General features: G+C 43.4%; 1 long non-coding RNA gene across 1 annotated transcript; it reads left to right on the top strand.

Moving 5' to 3' along the window:
* Nucleotides 1–823: 823 nt before the first annotated feature.
* LOC105707678 (uncharacterized) lies at nt 824–22680 on the top strand. The gene is made up of 4 exons (XR_001105151.3): nt 824–1152; nt 3744–3806; nt 20136–20258; nt 22488–22680. It is a non-coding gene; the product is annotated as an uncharacterized LOC105707678 (long non-coding RNA).
* The last annotated feature ends 279 nt before the right edge of the window (nt 22681–22959 follow it).

Raw genomic sequence — 22959 nt, 5'->3', positions numbered from 1 at the left:
CCTCACTGTGAGTATATAAAGAAGATGTGATTGATTATTGGACTCGTGTAAAGGAACTTCTATTTGTCCAGTTACGTGGACTGCTTTCGGAGCGGGCGGCGACTCCTCGGGACTGCAGCGCGCTGCAGCAGCTCCGCACCCTGGCCAGGTAAGTTGGGGGGCTCAGGCTGTCTGACTCGCAGGCGGTGGCAGCCTGGGGTCTCCCGCGGCGCTGCAGGCACCTGGACGCGTCGGGGGCAGCCGGAGGTTGCGACCCCAGTGCTCCGGAGCGCTGCCTTGTGTACTCAGCGGAGCTGCGGGGCGGTTGTTGCTGGGATCTACGGAAGCAGCCCAGCGGCCCCACTCCTCTCCTACGGGCCACTTCCTGCTCCCACGAGCGGTGGAGGGAGCGTGCAGCGGGTACTAGGCGGCGGCTTCCGCATCCCTGGGTTTGGTGGGGGAGCCTGGCAGCGAATGGCCACCTGGTGCCGGCTAGAAGCTGTGTCTGCGGGTTGGAGGGCACTTGAGTCCCACCGCCCGGCTGAGTGGGCCGCTGGTGGCTGGTGCATTCCTCCATCCTCCCTTGGCACTGGCATCGATTCCCAGTGCTGGGCGGCAACTCGGTTGGGGTGGCCTCTGGGTTCGCTGTCCCCGGAGAACCTGAGTCTGGATGTTTGCCCCCTTCCCTTTTCCTTTATAAGAACGCCCAGAGAGAAAAACTTCTCAATTAAAAGACCCCACACCCCGTTGCCCCTGGGCTGCAGGCACCGGGCTGGGGGCACGGGAGGTGGGGGGCGGGACCTGCCCCTGGGCCGGGCCCCTTTCACAAGGTATGCACTGCCTGGCAAGGCTGCTGGTGGTAGATCCGGCTGCAGATGGTGAAGGAGAACATTGAGGACGGTTCCCTGCCCTTTGGCTATGCTGAGCCCATCTGGAGTGTTTCTGGTTCTAACCAGAAGTGGAACAGTTTCAGTGCATCTTAGAGGTTCACGGTAGTGATGAACTTGGGTGGAGATGGTGACACAGCTTGTTGTCTCCTCCTAGGCTCTTAGTGCATCGAAGATCCTGAGCTGCCAGGGGCCTGGCCACTCCCACCCCGAGCCCTACCTTGGCTAAGCTTGTCACCGCTGCGTGTCCTGGGCTGCCGGCCTGCCTGTCATCTGCAGTGCACAGGTATGCATGTGTACACGCACCACACACAGCATGCCTGCCTCACACACAGCACACCCATACCCCGTGCACACCACACACATATCATACCCACCTGTCACACACTACACACATGCTATGCCGACCTCACTTACAGCGCACACACATACGCCATACCCACCACACACAACATACATACCCACCTCACATACACCACACACATACCCTATACACACCACACACACACCACACACCTAACTCATGTACACCACACACACCCCGCATACATACATACTCACCTAACACACATAGTCCATACACGCCATACACAACACACGTACGCACCTCACAGAGCACATATACACTATGCCCACCGCATACACACCACACGCTGAACCCATATACAGCACACACACCACACACATACCGTGCCCACCTCACACACACCACACACATAGCCCATACACACCACACACCACACACATAGCATACCCACCTCACACACCACACACTACATATATACCATGCCCACCTCACATACCCCACACACTTAACCCATGTACACCACACATCCACCACACATATACCATGCCAACCTCACACACCCCAGACACTTAACCCATACACACCACACACACAGCACACACATATCCCCACCTCACTCACACATCATACACTTAACCATACCCACCTCACACACATACCCCATACACACCACACACAAAACACGTCATACCCACGTCATACACCACACACCACACATACACCATGCCCACCGTACACACCCTACACACTTAACCCTTATACACCACACACACACACCACACACACCATACCAACCTCACACACAGCATACATATATCATACCCATCTAACACACGTACCCCATAGACACCACACAACACATTTACTCACCTCTCACACCACATATATACCATGCCCACCTTGCACACCCCATACCCTTAACCCATATACACCACACACACACCACACGTACCATGCCCACCTCACACACACCATACATATATCATACCCGTCTAACACACATACCCCATACACAGCACACAACACATATCACCTCTCACACCACATATATACCGTGCCCACCTCACACACCTCACCCCCTTAACCCATATACACCACACACGCAGCACGCATATCATACCCACCTCACACACCACATACCACATATATTCGTGTCCTCCTCAGACACACCACACACTTAACCCATGTACATCACACACACCACACACGTATCATACCCACCTCACATATATACCATACACTTCTCATACCCACCTCACACACCACACAGCACGTATACACCGTGCCCACCTCACACACCCCACACATTCAACCCATATACACCACACACATTCCACCCACATACCATGTCCACCACCTCACACACACTATACACATATCATACCCGCCTCACACACACACCACATGTGTATAACAACCACGTCACAGACACCACGTGTATACCGTGCCCACCTCACAAACACCAGGCACTTTACCCATACGCACCACACACACACCGTACACACCACACATATACCCACGACACACATACGCCATACACACCACGCACAACACACGTATCGTACCCACCTCATACACCATACCCTAGATATATACCATGCCGACCTCACACACATCATACATATATCATCCCTACCTAACACACATACCCCGTACACACCACATACAACACACATACCCACCTCACACACCACTTATATACCATGTCCATCTCACACAGACCACACACTTAATGCATATACACCACACACACTACCATGCCCACCTTACACGCATTATACACATATCATGCCCACCTCACACACCAGACACCCTTAACCCATATACAACACACACCACATATATACCATGCCCACTTCACATACCACACACACTAACCTTTATACACCACAAACAAAGCACACACATATCCTATCCATCTCACACACACCCCACACACCGCAGGTACACCACTCACATATCGTACCCACCTTACACACCACATATATACCATGCCCACCGCAGACACACCACACACTTAACTCACTGGAATTATAGGTGTGAGCCACCGCACCTAGCCAACTTCTCTTATTGAAACTGAAGTTATTCTTACATGAACACCCAAATACAATCTTGCTGTTAAAAAATCCGAACATTCAGGTAATGCTAAACTTTTCCTTTCCTGCAAATTCCAAGCCTTTTCCCAAAGACCAACTGAGTGGCCCACACTCCCCTAACTCAGTGGGAGGTGCACTTTGACTTGTCCAGGGCCACTCCTGGGAAACTCCCCATCATCCCCTGAGAACAGACATCCTCAGTGCCCTCCTGCTCCCATATCATGCTCCCCAGCTGCGAGCACCCCACAGCTCTCGCCCAGCCTCCTCATAGCTCCCCTCCTTTTTTTTTTTGCATTGTGGCAGGATAAATATAAAATGTGCCATTTTAACCACTGGAAAGCATGCAGTTCAGTAGCATTAAGTACACTGACATTGTCTTGCTACTGTTACCATCATTCATCCCTGGAACGTTTTCATCTTCCTCACTGGAAACTGCATTCCTGTTAAACAGTAACTCCCTCTTCCCCTCCCCAGGCCTCTGAAACCAACCACCTTCTACTTTCTGTCTTATGAATTGGACTACTCTAGGTACTTGAAGTAAGTGAAATCATACGGTATTTCTCCTTTTGTGACTGGCTTATTTTATTTAGCATCATGTCCCGAAGGTTCATCCACGTGGTAGCCTGGGCCAGAATTTCCTTCTTTCTTAAGTTGAATAATATTCCATTGTATGCATGTTCCACGTTTGGCTTATCCATTCTGTTGATGGACACTTAGTTTGCTTCCACCCTGTGAGGTACTGTGAGTGAGGCTGCTGTGAACATAGGTGTACAAGTATCTCTTTGAGTTTCTGCTTTCCATTCTTTGAGGTGTAAGTGCTGCAGCAGCTTTCCGAGTACATTTCAGGCGGTGGTTGTCTTCTTCATTTGAATGCCCCTTGCATTTTCTCTACTTCCCGTAGTTACCTACTGTTACGGTTTGGAATTAGGTTGCTGCACAAATCTCATGTCACATTGTAACCCCCAGTGTTGGAGGTGGGGCCTGGGGGGAGGTGATTGGATCATGGGAGTGGGTTATATCCAGTTGTGTCACTCCTCCGGTTATATCACCATTTTTGTCCCTCAACTGTTACCAGTTTAACCTTTCTCATTCCATTCATTATTGCTGGTATCACTTCTATCTCCATTTTGTATCATAAATGGTTTAGCACCATCCTTTTGGTGCAGTGTTCGTGATAGAGTTCTCATGAGATCTGTGGTTTAAAAGTATGTAGCACCGGCTGGGCGCGGTGGCTCAAGCCTGTAATCCCAGCACTTTGGGAGGCCGAGGCGGGTGGATCACGAGGTCAAGAGATCGAGACCATCCTGGTCAACATGGTGAAACCTCGTCTCTACTAATACAAAAAATTAGTTGGGCACGGTGGCGCGTGCCTGTAATCCCAGCTACTCAGGAGGCTGAGGCAGGAGAATTGCCTGAACCCAGGAGGCGGAGGTTGCGGTGAGCCGAGATCGCGCCATTGCACTCCAGCCTGGGTATCAAGAGCGAAACTCCGTCTCAAAAAAAAAAAAAAAAAAAAGTATGTAGCACCTTCCCAACCCCATCTCTGTTCTTCCTGCTCTGGCTTGCCCCGCCCCCCGCCCCATCTTCCACCATGATTGGAAGCTTCCCGAAGCCTTCGCAGTGGCAGAAGCTACTATGCTTCCTGTACAGTCTGCAGAACTGTGAGCCAATTAAACCTCTTTTTAAAAAAGTAAATTACCCAGTCTTAGGTATTTCTTTATTGGTGAGAAAATGGACTAATACACCCACCAAAAGCACCCCTTTTTTCTTTCTAGGGTAGCTGTAGGCTTAAACAAATGGTTCTTCGTTTCCAAAGATTTGGGGCAGGAGAAAGAGACTGTTGTCAGACTCCCGTAGTAGAAGACTCCGTTCCAATGTCCCTGCCTCTGTTGTCTTCCCTGACCAATCCCTAGGGACTGAATTTCGCTGAGGTTCCACTGCGTTCTCTTCCGGCACAGTGTCGCTGCCCTTTGTTTAGAGTCCATCTTCCTCACGAGACTGTGCGTTTTTTGTCTTTGATCTGGTGTATTGTAAATAGTGAAGAGTGTCTGTTTTAAAATTTTTAATTAATTTAAAAAACATCTTTAATGGCTGGGCATGGTGGCTCACGCCTATAATCCCAGAACTTTGGGAGGCTGAGGCAGGTGGATCACTTGAGACCAGGGAGTTCAAGACCAGACTGGCCAACATGGTGAAACCCCCGTCTACTAAAAATACAAAACTTAGCCGGGCGTGGTAGCACATGCCTGTAATCCCAGCTAATGGGGAGGCTAAGGCAGGAGAATTGCTTGAACCTAGGAGGTGGAAGTTGCAGTGAACCAAGACTGACCGTGCCACTGCACTCCATGCTGGCTGACAGAGTGAGACTCTGTCTCAAAACAAAACAAACCCCAAAACTTTAATAATTATATACAGTTTAAAAATTCAAACAAATAAAAGGTTTATAAACCTTAACTTCCCCCTCCTAGTCTTAGTACTACTCTTCAGAAGGAAACAGCTCTCTTTCAACTTTCAGTGCTCTGACTCTGAGTGTTAATTAGCTTCTCTAAGTAGTAAACTTGTGCCACTACACCACCAACCCTGTAGGGCATCATCTACTGGCTTCTGCTGTGGTCGATGAGAATTTAGTTCATCTGTATCGCCACCTGCCTTTCCTGCCCCCACTGGTTCCAAGGCTTCTCCTCTCTGTATCCCCAGGCCCACTGCCATGGGACTTTGCAGTCCTGCCCACTTGCATATCCCCTGATTTTGACTTTGGGCTCAGTCATGTGATGTGCTTTGGATAATGGGATGTTTGCAGGCATGATGCAAGTAGGGAGTAGAAAAGGGCCAGGTGTGGTGGCTCATGCCTGTAATCCCAGCACTTTGGAAGGCCAAGGCAGGTGAATCACTTGAGGCAACATGGTGAAACCCTGTCTCTACTAAAAATGTAAAAATTATATAAAATAACCCTGTCTCTACTAAAAATATAAAAATTAGCTGGGCATGGTGGCGGGTGCCTATAATCCCACATGCTTGGGAGGCTGAGTCAGGAGAATTGCCTGAACCTGGGAGGCAGAGGTTGCAGTGAGTCATGGTCGCACTACTGTACTCCAGCCTGGGCAATTGGGTGAAAGAGTGAGACCCTGTCTCAAAAAAAAAAAAAAAAAAGTGCTTGTGCAGTAGGATCTGTTCTCTTGTACCTCTGTCATCATGTGGGTAGCCTGCTGGTCATGGGAGAAGGATAGAAAATGTAGGGCAACACCATCCCGGTGACTTGTAGACTTGTAGACAGAGGCAAAGCAATCTGGCCAGACCCAGCCTTGATCAGCTGAATGCTAGTATGTCTGCAGATGGGTGAACAATCATAAATGATTGTTGTATCAAGCCACTGAGTTTCGGAGTAGTTTGTTATACAGCAGTAGCTAACCAATACATACCACGATCTACCTTGTTAGTCCCCCTCTTTATTCTCCAGTTTTAGCACCATTTTGTTCTTCAGTTGTTACCAGTTTAACCTTTCTCATTCCATTAATTATTGATGGTATCTCTTCTCTCCCATTTTGTATCGTAAGTTTTTCACTCCTCTTCCTTCCACCTCCACTCACCACTTTCCTGATTTCCATCAGGACATTCCAACAGCTGATTTCCATCAGGAAATTCCAATAGCTGATTTCCATCAGCTACACCTTAGCTTTTACAGAGAGATGTCTGATTTCATTAACGTTTTGTTTTGTAACAGGATGTTTGGACACCTGGTGCTTTCTAAGTCCCTAAGGTTTCTATGGAGGAAAATTGACAAAAGATTCTTTTAGAGCAAACCCACAATTTCCCATAAACTAGTTTAGTGTGTTTTTCTTCCTTGTAACCAAATGATCCCAGATTAATATACCCTTAGTCCCATCAAAGCTCCTGGAGACCAAAATGTAAGCAGCAGGATGCATTGAGTTTGTTGGGTTGTTAGTGGCAGTAATAAAACCCTGGAATATTTCCTCTCTGACAACTCTTTCTACTGTCATAAACATTTGTGCTAGTAGCAGATGGATAGGTCACATCAATTTCATGTAACAACTGTACTTTACAAAGCTGTCTTAATTAGTGAAGATAAATTAAACCAAGATGGGCATTGTGCCCAGGAAATCAGTGTGATGTTTAACAAGAAGGGTATTCTTGATGAACACACTTTGCCATAATTTTGTTTTTTACCTGATACAATAAAAATTGGCGATGCAAATGAGTATATTTTGTAAGATTTAGGCTGGAGATGGTGATGTTGGAACTTGGAATTCTCAATTGGTAGGAACGCTGTCCTTGGGTTTGAGGAATCTCAGGTCTCTTCTGACCCCTCCACACTTCCGTGGGTCAGAGAATAAAATGAGAAAACCTTACCCTCTGAGGACATTGTTTCCTTTTATTTCCCCCATATTCTCAGGAATCATGAAAAGAACATGGATTTGGGAGGAGACAGTTTTACGTTTGAGCAGCCACTTTACCATGGCTTGGCAAGTGGAACTTGCCCAAATTTCTTAATGTTTCTGATCTTCAGTTCCTCAAAGAAAATAAATAAATGCCTAATAGGTTCTGCTGTGAAGAGTCAGTGAGCAAAGCATCTCATATGCTTGAGTCATAGATAGTACATGACAAAATGTAGCTCCTTTTATTCTTAACTATTATTCATCACCTTGAGATACATTTTATCTTAATATTTAACTTAGCTCATTTTATATCCCATACCACTTGTAGTGAGAATGTATTTTTTCCGCTGCTATCCTTTCTTCTGTGATAACGCTAACGTCTCTCCTCTGTCCGGGATATTCCTTGATTCCTGGATGCTTGCTGTCTCTTAGAGCAGAGAGAACTGGAAGACCAGGGTGTCCAGGAGTTCTGGCTGTTGTTGCTTGTCCTAACACATGGTGGTGCTGCAGAAACAGGCAATCTTGCCACTGAGTACCATCCTCCTGGTCCAATGCCCAGGGATTTTAGGGAACCAGGCAGGCACCTCCGTGGAATATAGAGATCCGCAGCAGCTGCTATAGCCCATCTCAGCCTTGTGGAGAGATCACTTTTATTTAAGTAAAGCTTGTGATGACTGTCGTGTGTGCAGGAGGGATCCTTACCCTGGTGTACCCTGCCTGTATCTGAGGCTCAGTCCTGTTCCTCTGTTTAAATACTCTGAACTTGGAATTCACACATCCACAAACTCCATGATAAGTGATTTCTTTCCATGCAGACAGCTACCGCCATACTCAAGTAATCAGCATTCTTTTCCCTGGCAGTATTCACTTGCAGATTCCTGCCACAAAGATGCCCTCATAGGGAACCAGCTCTGAATAAAGAAGCTTGGAGAACTGACACATGTCTGGGCACTTCTATGCCCAGATGAGTTCCTTGGACCTGCGTGTTTCTGCCCACACTCATGAGACCTGGGCAGGAATGAGAAAGCTGTCAGTGAAGGGATGTGGGAGTTAACATCACTCGTCCCCTTTGGCCTCTTAAGCCAAATCTCAGGACTTTACATGCATTGAGGGTGTTTGCCTTGGGAAGGAGGGACATGAAGAGAATCCCAAGATAAATACTTTAATCAGTTAAACAAATTGGCATATAACATTATCTCATTTCCCTATTTTTTTATTTTGTACTTCTCTGTTGTCTGAATTTAATGTACTTTTACAAAGTTTATGAATTAGTTTTTCATATAGTAAAAAATGATAAAGATTTAAAAAACCACCCTAATTCTGCTGGCAAGGTTGGTTGGAAATAGAGGCTTCAACTGAAAGAAAAAAATAGGGGGATAACGTAGTGTCTTTATAAGGATTCCCTTTGGAAAAATTGAAAAAAATAATTTTTTCTAGTGATATCCAGAATCAATTTTTTTATTTAATTCTTTTAAAATTTAATTAATTAATTTTTTTTCTTTGTATGACTTGAATTCTTTTACATTTGTTGAGGATTGATTTATGGCCTCAAATATGGCTTATCTTGGTAAATTTTTTATATGCGCTTGAAAAAAACATTTTTTATTATTGGTGCATTTTTCTTGTGTTTTTTTGTTCTTATGGTTCATTGAGCATCTTAGATCGATGAGTTGTCAATATCAAATTTGGAAAATTTTGACCACTATTTTTTTAAATACCTCTTTCTTTCCTCTCTTTCTTTCTGGGAACTCTAGTTACATGTATATTAACTGCTTCAAGTGTTCCCAGAATTCACACATGGTCTTTTTCTTTTTCCACTCTGGTTCTTTTTTTTTTTTTTTTTTATCTTTTCCAAATTCAACCTAATCTTTACCTGCACCACTAAGTCTCCCAAATTTGGAAAATGAAACTCCAGTGAAGAATGAATGAGTTCTGAGCAAGTGGGTGAGAGGTCATTAGAAGACAGACTTGAAGAAAAAATGCCTTTACTTCCCCTAAAATTGTCACTCCCTAAAGTACCATCCCATATATATATATATATATTTTTTTTTTTTTTTTAAGAAAGAAAAAGAGAAAGGGGGAGAGAGAACAGGAGTCTTGCTTTATTGCCCAGGCTGGAATGCAATCTAAAAATAGGTATTAAAAACCTCTTTTATGCCGATAATTGTGCTTAATGGCAGAGATGGGAAGAAAATAACAAGCAAACATTTCATTTAAGTCTGTGAAATGCTATGCAAATGCTGAAGAGTGATTTACTTCCAATTATGTGGTCACTTTCAAAATAGGTGTAATGTGATACTGAGAAAAATGTATGTTCTGTGGACCTGGGGTGAAGAATTCTATAAATATTCACTGAGTTTGCTTGTTCCAGGTCTGAGTTCAAATCATAGATGTCCCTGTTAATTTTGTATGTCGTTGATTCATCGAATATTAACAATATGGTGTCAAAGTCTCCTGCTATTATTGTGCGGGAGTCCAAGTCTATCAGTCATTAAGAACTTGTCCTATGTATCTGGGTGTTCCTGTATTGGGTGCATATATATTTATGATCACTGACTTCTGTTGTTGCATTGATCCTTTTACCATTATGTAATGTCCTTGTTTCTTTTAGTCTTTGTTGTTATTAAAGTCTATCTTGTCAGAGACGAAAGTTACAACTCCTTTTTTTTTTTCTCTCCATTTGATTGGTACGTCTTCCACCAACCCTTTGTTTTGAGTCTTAGTGTGTCCTTGCTTATGAGATGGATCTGGATACAGCTTACCGATGGGTTTTGACTTTTTATTCAATTTTCCTATCTGTGTCTTTGATTGGGGCATATAATCCATTTAAATTTAGGATTAATATTGATATTTGTGAGTTTAATATTGTCGTTTAATGCTAGCTGGCTATTTTTCCCATTAGTTGATATAGATTCTTCATTATGGAGATACTCTTTACTTTTTGGTAAGTTTTTGGGATGACTGATACTGGTTGTTCCTTTCTGTGTATAGTGTTTCTTTCAGAAGCTCTTGTAAAGCAGGCCTGGTGGTGTTGAAATCTCTGAGTGCTTGCTTGTTTGTGAAAAATTTTATTTTTCCTTCATTTATGAAGCTTAGTTTGGCTGGATATGAGATTCTGGGTTGAAAATTCTTTTCTTTGAGGATATTGAATATTGACCCCCACTCTCTTCTAGTTTGTAAGGTTTCTGCTGAGAGATCTGCTGTGAGTCTGATAGGCTTCCCTTTATGGGTAACCTGACCTTTCTCTCTAGCTGCCCTTAGAATTTTCTCCTTTATTTCAACCCTGGTGAATCTAACGATTATGTGTCTTGGGGTTGCTCTACTTGAGGTGTATCTTTGTGGTGTTCTCTGTATTACCTGGAGTTGAGTATTGTCCTGCCTTACTAGGTTAGGAAAGTTTTCCTGAATAATATCCTGAAGAATATTTTCCAGCTTGGAATCATTCTCTTCATGACATTCAGGTACACCTATCAAACGTAAATTAGGTCTTTTCACATAGTCCCATATTTCTTGGAGACTTTGCTCATTCCTTTTTACTCTTTCTTCTCTAATCTTTTATTTTATTTTATTTTATTTTTTATTTTTTATTTTTTTGAGATGGAGTTTCGCTCTTGTTACCCGGGCTGGAGTGCAATGGCGCGATCTCGGCTCACCGCAACCTCCGCCTCCTGGGTTCAGGCAATTCTCCTGCCTCAACCTCCTGAGTAGCTGGGATTACAGGCACGCGCCACCATGCCCAGCTAATTTTTTGTATTTTTAGTAGAGATGGGGTTTCACCATGTTGACCAGGATGGTCTCGATCTCTTGCCCTCGTGATCCACCCGCCTAGGCCTCCCAAAGTGCTGGGATTACAGGCGTGAGCCACCACGCCTGGCCCCAATTCGACTGTTAAAACCTGTGCATACTTCGCGGAGTTCTCGTATTGTATTCTTCAGTTCCATTAATTCACTTATATTCCTCTCTAAATTGTCTGTTCTTGTTAGGATTTCATCAAACCTTTTTTCAACGTTCTTAGTTTCTTTACATTGGGCTAGAACATGTTCTTTTAACTCACAGAAGTTTCTTATTATCCACCTTCTGAAGCCTAATTCTGTTAATGAAACGCACTCATTCTCCATCAGGCCTTGTTCCCTTGTTGATGAGGAACTGTGATCCCCTGTAGAGGGAGAGGCATTCTGATTTTGGGTATTTTCTGCCTTTTTACCTTGGTTTCTTCCCATCATTGTCAATTTATCCACCTGTCATCTTTGTAATTACTGACTTTCAAATTAGGTCTCTGAGTGGACGTCCAACTTGTTGATTCTCAGCGCCGGAATCTGAGCAACCCACTGCGCCGGCTCAAACAGCGGCATTAAGATTCATGGTGCTTTTCCGCCCGGGAATCTCCGGTCTGACTTCCTTCTTGAGTCCTTTTTTCAATCAGCTGAATAGGCAACTCTGCCTTCCCGGAGCTCCAAACGTCGACCAAAAGGGGACCCAGTCTTGTTTACTCTGCACTGGGAACCGCCGCGCCGGCCACAAGAGTTGCTCTGGTGACCAGTGGGGCTCCTCTGCTGGGAATCTCCTGGTCCGTGAGCAACAAAAATTCGTCTGAAAGTGTGGCGTCCTCTCGTTCTCTGCGCTTTCACTGGGAGCTACAATCCTGAGCTGCTAGTAATCGGCCATCTTGGATCTCTCTCCTCCTAATTTATTTTTTAAATTTAATTTTTCCTTCCTGCCTTCCCTCCTTCCCTCCTTCCCTCCTTCCCTGCTTTCCTCCTTTCCTCCTTCCCACCTTCCTGCCTTTCTTCTCCTCTCCTCTTCCCCCTATTCTCCCCTCCCCTCCCCTCCCCTCCCCTCCCCTTTCTTTCCACAGACTCACTCTGTCACCCAGGCTAAATGAAGTGCAGGGGCGCAGTCTTGGCTCACTGCGAGCTCCACCTCCTAGGTTCAAGCAATTCTTCTGCCTCAGCCTCTGGAGTAGCTGGGACAAAATTATCTTTTAAATGAGTACAAAGTAAAATTGATAAGGTAATATAAAAGCATACTATGAAATGGCCTTTGCTTCCTTAAAGTGATTTCTAAAGAGATCAAAACAAATTCAAGGGACAGACACAGTGGCTCACATCTGTAATCCCAGCACTTTGAGAGGCCGAGGTGGGAGGATTGCTTGAGCCCAGAAGTTTGAGACCAGCCTGGGCAACATAGTGGGACCCTGTGTCTACAAAAAAAAAAAAAAAAAAAAAACTAGCTGGGCATGGTAGTGTGTGCCTGTAATCTCAGCTACTCAGGAGGCTGAGGCAGGAGGATTACTTGAAGACTGGGATGTCGAGGCTGCAGTGAGCTGAGATTGTGCCACTACACTTCAGCCCAAGTGACAGAGCAAGACCCTGTCTCAAAACAAAACAAAACAAAAACACCAGTATCAAGGTCTAACAGTAACTATACACTACACTAAGGACAACAGGCAAGAGCAGATGGTGTTTCAGTCTACTTGTGGCCAAGAAAGATTTCTGTCCCTTCTTTTCACATGGGCTTCCTTTTTCTGTTTTTACTTTTGATCAAGTGGTTTATATTTGATTATGCCTCCCCAGTGTAGAGTGTCTCAGCAGCATTGGTTTATTCAGTTGGGCCATGAGGGAAATTGACATTTAGTGAATACCAACTGGTACTGAGCACTGGGCCAGTGACTTTCCTGCCTTCATGGCTCAGAAGCCTATGTCCAAGAGGGGTTAAGGAGAAATTCAAAGCTGCTGGCTTTTGAAGGCACTTGGTCGTTGGATCCTGCATCTATGAGCATGGGAACTGCAAATATGTATACTTATCTATGGAAGGGACGAATTCAAATTTTTCCAAATGTATATTGAAGTCTATTTTAGCTGCATATGTTTTCTGTATTAATTGGGTGATGTTAGCTGCTATAGTAGATTAACACTACTTTTCAGGGGATTAATATGATAACAATATATTTTTCTCTTAGTTTCCCCATCCAAACTCGTTGAGAAGTGTTGCGTATGGCTACTCAGAGCACAGGCGACTTCCATTTTGTGGCTCTGCCCTTTGCTCGGTCCCCAGAGTTCTCTTCATTCAGTGGATGGGTCAGGGAGAGTGATTGTGTGGAAGACACACGTTTCTTAGTGACTTTAACCTAGGGGAGGTAACACCACAGCACCGCTTCCTTGGTGAGAACCAGTCCTGGCTAGAACTGGGACTGGGCAGCCCCTTCCCACGACTGTGCACTGCGGGAGGGATGACCCATCTTTGATGATCAGCCGATCGTTTCTACCATAGATATACTTATGGCTCAAATCAACAATTCTGGAAAAATGTAATATTTAATTTCCTTAAAGTCACTTTCCAACTTCAGCAGTGAAAACGACAAGAAAGAGAGGTCATTTGGAGTCCACTCAGAAAGAAAGTCGAGATAGAGAGAAGGTCGAGATTCACAACAGGTGTTCTGGAGCTTCATGTTTGTATTTGCACAAGCAATCTGTCTCCAGACCCAGTATCTCCTCAGGAGGTTGGTCAGAGAGCAGGCAGAAGCATATCTATCTGTCAACAAATTCTTTAAAAGGTAAAATTCCTTGATGGATCATAGTAATGCAAATGTAATATATGTTTCCAAATATTGTTAGCGTAATTAGACACCCATTTGTGTGAGAAGTAGCAATACTTTTAACATGCTGCTGGTGGAATTTTTAATTGGTTTAGCTATTGAGAGAACACATTGGCATCACATCTTAGAGTTGAAAATGCAGGAATCCTATAACCCAGCAATTCCGTCTGTACCATCGATAAGGGTTGTTTTTTCCCCATCAGCAAACCCTGGACGACCAAATGATGCAAACAACTGGATGTATGAATCACTCTCAGTGGTTTCATTTTTTTTGACAAGATGATATCTTAAGAGCAGGAAAAAATTGACCAAGTTCTTATAAAAGAGAAATAGATTTTTCCAGCATGCTGCTGTCAGAAGCTGGGCACAGACATTGGCAGCAAGTTCTAAATGATGAAGACCATTATGATGTTTGCCTCACGGAGATTCTCAGGGCAAGTCTATTCAAAAGTCAGAATTTGAAAAGACAAAGATATCTGTGCAAAGAAGAATCAATGCAGTACTATCTCATGTAGTCTCATGGGATGGAAAACATGAGGAGGAATCCACTTTACAGTAGCGTTTTAACCAGTATGTATATGTGGATATATGTATATATATTTATATACAAACCTGGGTCCAGTCCCAACTCTGCCCCTGTGTGACTTTGGGCACCTTCTGAGTCTCTATAAGGTATTATATTATCTACCATGCTGAGTGCTATGAATACAAAATAAAAATATTTGTTAAATGCCTGATGCATAGAAGGCACTTAATAAATTATGGCTCATTACTATAGTAAGTGATAAATAATTTATAAACAATAGTAATATAAACAACTTTACATTTATGTAATAATAAAAAGCTTTATATAATACAACTGTAAACAACTATATACATATAATTTGTATTAACAGGAGTTTTGATTCAAGTAGAATGGAAATGTAGAATGTTGCAGGAAAAGTGGAGGTGTGTAGGTAATATTTTGCTTCACAAACTGGCTATTTGAGTGACATGATAGGAATACATGGGGTCACCATCATGGCTATGTAGTAAATTTTCTTTTATATTGTCGTTTATCTAAGGACATCCTGTCTTCAGAATATGCTGGAAATATAAATGTATAGAAAACACAATAGGTTTTTGAGCAACAGAAATATGTCACAGACATTTTGAACTGAAACTCATGAGGGTTGCTGTGAGATTTCCTCACAATATCACGCCAAGCTTATTTTATATTTATTTTATTCTGTTTCTGTCTAATAAGCCTGGCTAGCTGTTTTGTTCCTTGAGCAGCACTATAAGATGTAGCATATTAGAAATGTGTGTGTGTATATTTGTGTGGGTGTGTACTCACCTAAAACAGTGGTTCTTCAATGGGGGTGATTTTGTCTCTCCCCAGTAGCGGGGGACATTTGACACTTTCCAGAGACATCTTTGATAGGCATGCCTGGGGAGGAAGGGAAAGTTACAATTCGCATCTAGAAGGTGGAGGCCAGGGCTGCTGATAAATACTCTATAATGCACAGGATAACCCCGCCCCAATGAAGAATTATCCAGCCTAAAGGTCAACAGTGCCACCCTAGAAGCAGGCACAAGGACATCAGTGAAACATTTGTGGTAGCTTACAACCTAACAGTGAGGTAGGAGGCAGAAAAATTATAACAACAAACGTGAATTTAAAAAATTAAATTGAAAAAAGGATGTCAGTGTGGCACCATTTGGCATGGAGGGAAAGAAGTCCATGCACATCAATAACCCGAGGCTATTGCTATAGCAGGGCACCGACTACTCATGGCTGTCCAAATAATGTTAATATATTCAGATTCATAAAATAGATGGGAGATTTTCATTACCTCCAGCTCTATAGCGCTGAGTCTGGCAGACACTGACATCCATGATAAACAGATGCCTCTGACTTCTTTCTACCTGGAGCTAAGGGACTGCTATCCAGTGTATTAGAGGCAGAACTGGTGTGGGAAAGTACATGCATTTTGGAGTCCCAGACACCTGGGTCCAGTCCCAGCTCTGCCACTGTGTGACTTTGGGCAAGTTTGAAACCTTCTGAGTTTCTATAGGGGATTATATTATCTACCATGCTGAGTGCTATGAAGATTAAATAAAAATATTTGTTAAATGTCTGATGCATATAAGGCACTTAATAAATAATGGCTCTTATTACTATAGTAAGTGATTAACAAATAATTTATAAAAATAATAAAAACTATATAATAAAATTATAAACAACTTTATATAAAATTTAAACAACTTTATATAACAAAAATATAAACCTATGATAAAAATCAATTTTACATTCATAATAAAGATATAAACTATGTTATATTTATAATATATATAATAACTAGCAAATGATTAATAATAGTAGTGATTGATAATCTGGCATCCTGAGTTCTAGCCATTCTGATACCTTGCCACTTGGCAGATAAAAGGTAATTGGCACAATCCCAGTGGCCTGACTGGGGTGGCAAGTTTCCCTCCCATTCACAGACAGCTGCGGTGAGTTTCTGGCCCAGAATAGAGGAGGGAGCGTGCCTCTCATCAAGACAGCCTCAGTGATTGAAAGGGGAGAAAGAAGAAAAGCCTGAGAGTAAATGAATCTGAAGCTGAACAACGGAATACCTGACTCCATTGTTGAACTCCTTTCACCCAGCGGCCGCTTCAGTGCTGCGGAAAGACTGTCTTGCCTCTTCTCTTCCCACTCCTGCTGGCTGAGAAAGCACAGGAGCCCCACAGGACCTGCACAATGAACTATATTCCTTTCAGCAGAAAAAACTCCATCAGTGAAGCACTCATGCATCCCAGACATATTTTAAGGGCACCGGTGACAATCTCTCCTTTAACTCTTGGGCCTCTTACTGCTTCAGCTGCAGACAGACCTGGGTTGTGGCTTTGTTGCTTCCTCACTGGGTGGCCCTGTGATCTGGATTAAATGACTTGTGGCTTGTTGAGAAGCAAGTTACTTCATCTCTGCAAGCCTCAGTTTTCTCAGCTGTACATTAGGGATAGAATATTTTTCAGGGTTATTGCTTTATACATGTTATTAAATAAAAGCACATTATTAAATAAAAATTAAATGCATCTGTTCAATTAATATTAAATATATTACTGGATAGCAATAATGTCTCTGAGGCACTTAGCTGAGGGCTAGCATATCATAAGAGCTCCATGAATGTTAAATGGTCTTTTTATTATTAAATATTATCGTTACCCTTGGCATGGCTGTAGATGAAGATATTATTGAATATCTCCCTAATAATGTTGGTCTGAAGTGGCAGTGCTCTTAAGGATAGTTCCTGTGTTGAATTTACAGTGCTTTACATTAACCCTTAGAAGCTGAACAAGTAGGCTGGGCATGGTGGCTCATACCTGTAATCCCAGCATTTTGGGAGGCTGAGGTGTGTGGATCACTTGAGGTCAAAGTTTGAGATCAGCCTGGCCAACATGGCAAAACCTTGTCTCTAATAAAAACACAAAAATTAGCCAGGCGTGGTGGTGCATTCCTGTCATACCAGCTACTCAGGAGGCTGAGGCAGGAGAATCACTTGAACCCCAGAGGTGGAGGTTGCAGTGAGCCAATATGGTGCCACTGCACTCCAGCCTGGGTGACAGAGCAACACTTCATCTCAAAAAAAAAAAAAAAAAAAGAAAAACTGAATAAGTGAAATTTGTTTTCAATAAGGAATGAACAAGTTCTTTGTTATTGTTAGAGATGAGATCTCCCTTTGTTGCCCAGGCTGGACTTGAACTCCTGGCCTCAAGTAATCTTCCCATCTCAGTCCCCTGTGTAGCTGGGGCTACCATGGCTGATTTTTTTTTTTTTTTTTTTAAATTCAAACAATATCATTTGTGTTACTGTAGGGAAAGTGAACATTATAAATTAGGGGAAACTGCTTCTGAAATGAAAAATACATCATTTTTATCCTTTTATAGTTTTACATTGGTGAAAAGAATATGTCTTTGTATAACCCAGTGTTATTTCAAATGTTCTGGCTTCCTGCCTTTTTCTTGTTCTATATCACTGTCTGTGTTAGAAGATAATAAACAGTATGTGTCCTCCCCAGCTTGAATCTGGTATCCACTGTGGGAAGCTCCTGGCTTTGCTTCATGTTCAAAAACATGATTTTTGAGGCGGTTTATGCATATTAAAAGATGGGACTTAACTCAACTGGAACAACTTTTCATTTTTTGCTGCCTGAGCAGATAAAGATGAAAGAGCAGGAAAATCAGAGTTGTAGGTCATAATAATTCCAAATGATGGTTTGCTTTGGGGCTTAGGCCTGGGTCATTTATTTTCTCTTTTACTGTCAGCTTGCTAAGGGATCTCATCCTGCCTGCTGGTTTTGAATGCCATTAACTTGCTGATGGTTCTCAGATTTGTATCAGCAGCCCAGACCTCCCCCGAGAGGTCAGTCTTATCCACTCAACTGTCTACTTGACATCTCCACTTGGCTGTCTCACAGGTGATCCAAATGTCATACATCAAAACCACACTCCTGATTATAGCCCCAACCTTCATCAAGCCTGCTCTTTTCCAGCTCAGTAACTAGTCTTGAAGAATTGCCTTTGTCTCTAGTTCTTGGGAGGGAATCACTGAATCATTGGGATTTTCCAAGTGATAGGAGTGTTTTTGTCATTCATGGTGGGCCCGTCAGATCACCTCTGAGTTTCTGCTAATGAGATGACTCAGGACAGAGGCCTACCATGACATAACGACCAACTGTGTGATTACAGGATTGGGGCTCTGAGCTGGGTGATATCAACCTGAACTATGGAGAAGGGAAGGGAATGAAAGTTGAGTTCAATTTTCTGGGCCATGATTCAGTCACTCATGCCTACACAATGAAACTCCAGTAAAAACTCTCTAGTGAGCTTCCCTGATTAGTGATACACATTGATGTGCCAGGAGGGTGGTAGGTTAATCTACTGGACAGCCCAGGTTGAGAACCAGGCCAGACACAACCAGCTCTTACTGCCTCTAGGCCTTTGTCTTTCCTGCCTGCTCACTTGGAATGCTATTCCCAGCTCCTGAGATTGCCAGGCCTCAGCTCAGGTATCCCTTCCTCAGAGTAGTCTGCTCTGATGCTCCTATCTAAAGCGACCCCTCCTGTCTCCCTCTTTCTCATTATTGTACTCACTTTGTAAGACTTATTTCAGTCTGCAACTATCTTGTTTATTTAGGTTTACTTGCGTCTGCTTCCCCCAGTAGAATGTGAGTGCCGTGAGGATAGGGGCCTTGTGTCAGTGCCTAACCCTATGTGAGGCATATCTAGAACCAGTAAGTACTTCTAAAATGTGTTTTCTGTTTTTTTTGAGATGGAATCTTGCTCTGTTGCAGGCTGGAGTGCAGTGGTGTGATCTCAGCTCGCTGCAACCTCTGCCTCCCAGGTTCAAACCATTCTCCTGCCTCAGCCTCCCAAATAGCTGGGACTACAGTCATGCAAGATAGGGTTTCACCATGTTGGCCAGGATGGTCTTGATCTCTTGACCTTGTGATCCACCCGCCTCAGCTTCCCAAAGTGCTGGGATTACAGGCATGAGCCACCACATCCAGCTCTAAAGTTTCTCTTAAACAAATAATTGAATAAATGAATAACTGAAAATACGGGCTGATAGGTGACATTATACATTGAAAAATGATACTCAATGAATTTAATGAAATTTTGTCTGTATGTAATTATCTAAATCTCTCTCTCTGTGTGTGTGTGTGTGTGTATAATATACCTACTAGATTGATACAAAAGTAATTTCGTTTTTTACCATTACTTCTAATGGCAAGAACTGCAGTTACTTTTGTGTCACTGTAATACATACAAGCATATATGAATATATAAATACATATACAAAATATGTGTGTATTATATATCCATTTTTTTCTAGAGTGGACAGTACTTTTAAAAATACTTGCCTGATGGTATAAAAATGTGAAGTACATGAACTCCGTGAGCCCTAAATACCAGAAGAACACTGTGGTTTTGGCCGACAAATTGGAGATTGCTCAAGGTGGGTCCCAGGAGCAAAGGCTTCATAGAACGTTCTCCTTTGTCTGACCGATTCCTGGTTGTCTCTCGGGCCCCATAGTGGAGGTCACTCTCCTCTGTGCCGTGATGTGGCAGCCACTGCTCAGGACTTGATGTGCTTGTTGATTTGTCAGTCTCTTTCAGAGGGCTGTGGTCTCTGGGACTCTGTCACGTCTCTACTTTCTTCTGACACCTAGTACAATGCCTGGCATGTAGCTAGAGCTCACTGTGTGTACAGAATGCCCTGGAGCACAGGGCAGTAACAGGGGAGGTTTCAGAGACATTCAGTCTGGCTCAGACCCCAGCTGCCACAGTAACTGTCCTGTCACCCTGGACAGAGCCTCGGTGACCTCTTTAGTAAAATAGGAAAAATAGTATCTGCTTCCAAGAGTCCTGCTGAAGGACAAATAAAGACTGTACTGGGAAATGCTTTTTTATTTTTATTTTTATTTTTTGAGACACAGTCTCACACTGTTGCCAGGCTGGAGTGCAATGTCACTATCTTGGCTCACAGCAACCTCCTCCTCCTGGGTTCACATGATTCTTCTACCTCAGCCTCCTGAGTAACTGGGATTACAGGCATGCACCACCACACCTGGTGATTTTTTTTTTTTTTTTTTTTTGTATTTTTAGTAGAGACGAGGTTTCACTATGTTGCCCAGACTGATCTCGAACTCATGACCTTGTGATCCGCCTGCCTCAGCCTCCCAAAGTGCTGGGATTATAGGCACGAGCCACCATGCCCGGCCAGAAATACTTTTAAAGGCTATGTTAATTAAATTTTATTTTAATTTTATTGGCTTCCCTAATATTTCTTCAAAGCAGGGACTAGGCCTTCCAATTTAGCCCATGAGGACTCGTCAGGGGACACTGCAGTGCCTATTCTCTGCTCGCCCCTCTGTGGCTCTTTAACTCAGTAGCATTTTCCCGAGTGTCTTGATCTGTAAGTAGGGCTCTGAGCTGGTGCAGATTTTGTGAAAGTCAATCTCTCCTGTGGGTCGGTAACTCTGGAAGTCTAGAGAACAGGTCAGCATCTGTGACAAGTAAACAGAAAACACGTGAAGGGGACTTTATGTGACTTTTCTTCCCTGATCATTTTGAGACGGAGTCTTGCTCTGTCGCCCAGGCTGGAGTTTTGTGGCACAGTCTTGGCTCACTGCAATCTCCGCCTCCCAGGTTCAAGCAATTCTCCTGCCTCAGCCTCCCGAGTTGCTGGAACTACAGGCACGCACTGCCATGCCCTAATTTTTGTATTTTTTAAAGTAGAGACGGGATTTCACCATATTGGCCAGGCTGGCCTGGAACTCCTGACCTTGTGATCCTCCTGCCTTGGACTCCCAAAATGCTGGGATTATAGGTGTGAGCCACCACACCTGGTCCCTTGATCATTTAACTGCAATGTGCAGAGGGAAGTTGTGAGTCTGGATCTTAAGTCTGGGGAGCTGACAAGGGCTTCTTCAAATGGACAAGTTTCAATCTGATTCTCAGTGTTATGACATTTGCCAGAGAGGTTTCATTGCTTGATTGATGAGGGTTTTGCCAAGGATTTCTTTTTTTTAATCTTCAAAATTGTTAGCTTGCTTATAACCTGGGGGCTCCAAGCACAGGTTTCACTCTCTTCTAGGAAAACGGACCTTTTTCAAGAAAATTAATTTGCTTCTGAAAGCTCATTTGGATGCACATAGTCCCTTTGGCTTGTTTTCTTCTCTGTTCCCTAAGTGGTTGCAAGGGGGCTTACACTAAGGTACCCTCCCAACCTGTAAATTAGGAAATGAGGTGAATGAGGTCGTAGCCAGAAAATTGAATAGGAAAGTCCATGCTAGGTGGGATTAGCTATCTGTGGAATAAATAATAAGATTATTTGTGTGTAAATATTTGAGCAAAGAGAGGACACCCCAAACTCCATTCAAATGGACAGTAAAGAATTTATTGAAACAAGTAAATGAAGCATTATATCCAAAGCATCTTGGACATTGCTGGTGCATCAGGGATATTGAGTAAGAGGTTGTTACCAATAACACCATCTTCATTACTAAGATTATTAGGGTACAGTTTCAAGGACATGGGACCACTAGATGTGACTGCAATTTTGAAAAAGGACCGTCAACATTTGTGGGAGCACTTACCATACAGTAGGCACTGGAGTAAATGCTGGTGTATGTGTATTAACTCAATGACACTGTGAGGTACTATTCTTATGGCTATTTTCCAGAATAGGAAAGTCAGGCACAGAAACGAAGTCACAGAACGAACAGTGGGGAGATGTCAACGCACCAGATCTCTCCCTAGAACTTGTGGCCTGACTCACTGACTACGTCAGCCTCCTCCCAAGGCATAAATCCAATCAACTCTGGTTCATTGTATTAAGGAAGATTATGAAGACAAGACAAATGATGAATTTAGAGAGCAGGACAGAGGAAAGAGCTTCATACTGCCGAAAGTGTGGAGGCACCGCTAGAAGCTGCTTTCTGCAATCAAAGGACTGTGTTGGTTAGTTAGTCTCAGCTAACATTCAGTTATAACTTTAATTAATTAATTAATTAATTAATTATGGAGTCTGGCTCTGTCACCCAGACTGGAGTGCAGTGGTGCAATCTTGGTTTACTGCACCCTCTGTCTCCCAGGTTCAATAATTCCCCTGCCTCAGCCTCACAAGTAGCTGGGACTACAAGCACATGCTGCCA

Source organism: Aotus nancymaae, unplaced genomic scaffold (assembly GCF_030222135.1).
Source record: "Aotus nancymaae isolate 86718 unplaced genomic scaffold, 86718_ANA_hifiasm-v0.15.2.pri h1tg000014l, whole genome shotgun sequence".
Taxonomy (NCBI): domain Eukaryota; kingdom Metazoa; phylum Chordata; class Mammalia; order Primates; family Aotidae; genus Aotus; species Aotus nancymaae.
Note: the sequence above shows the minus strand (reverse complement) of the source record. Positions and strands in the feature narration are given on the sequence as shown.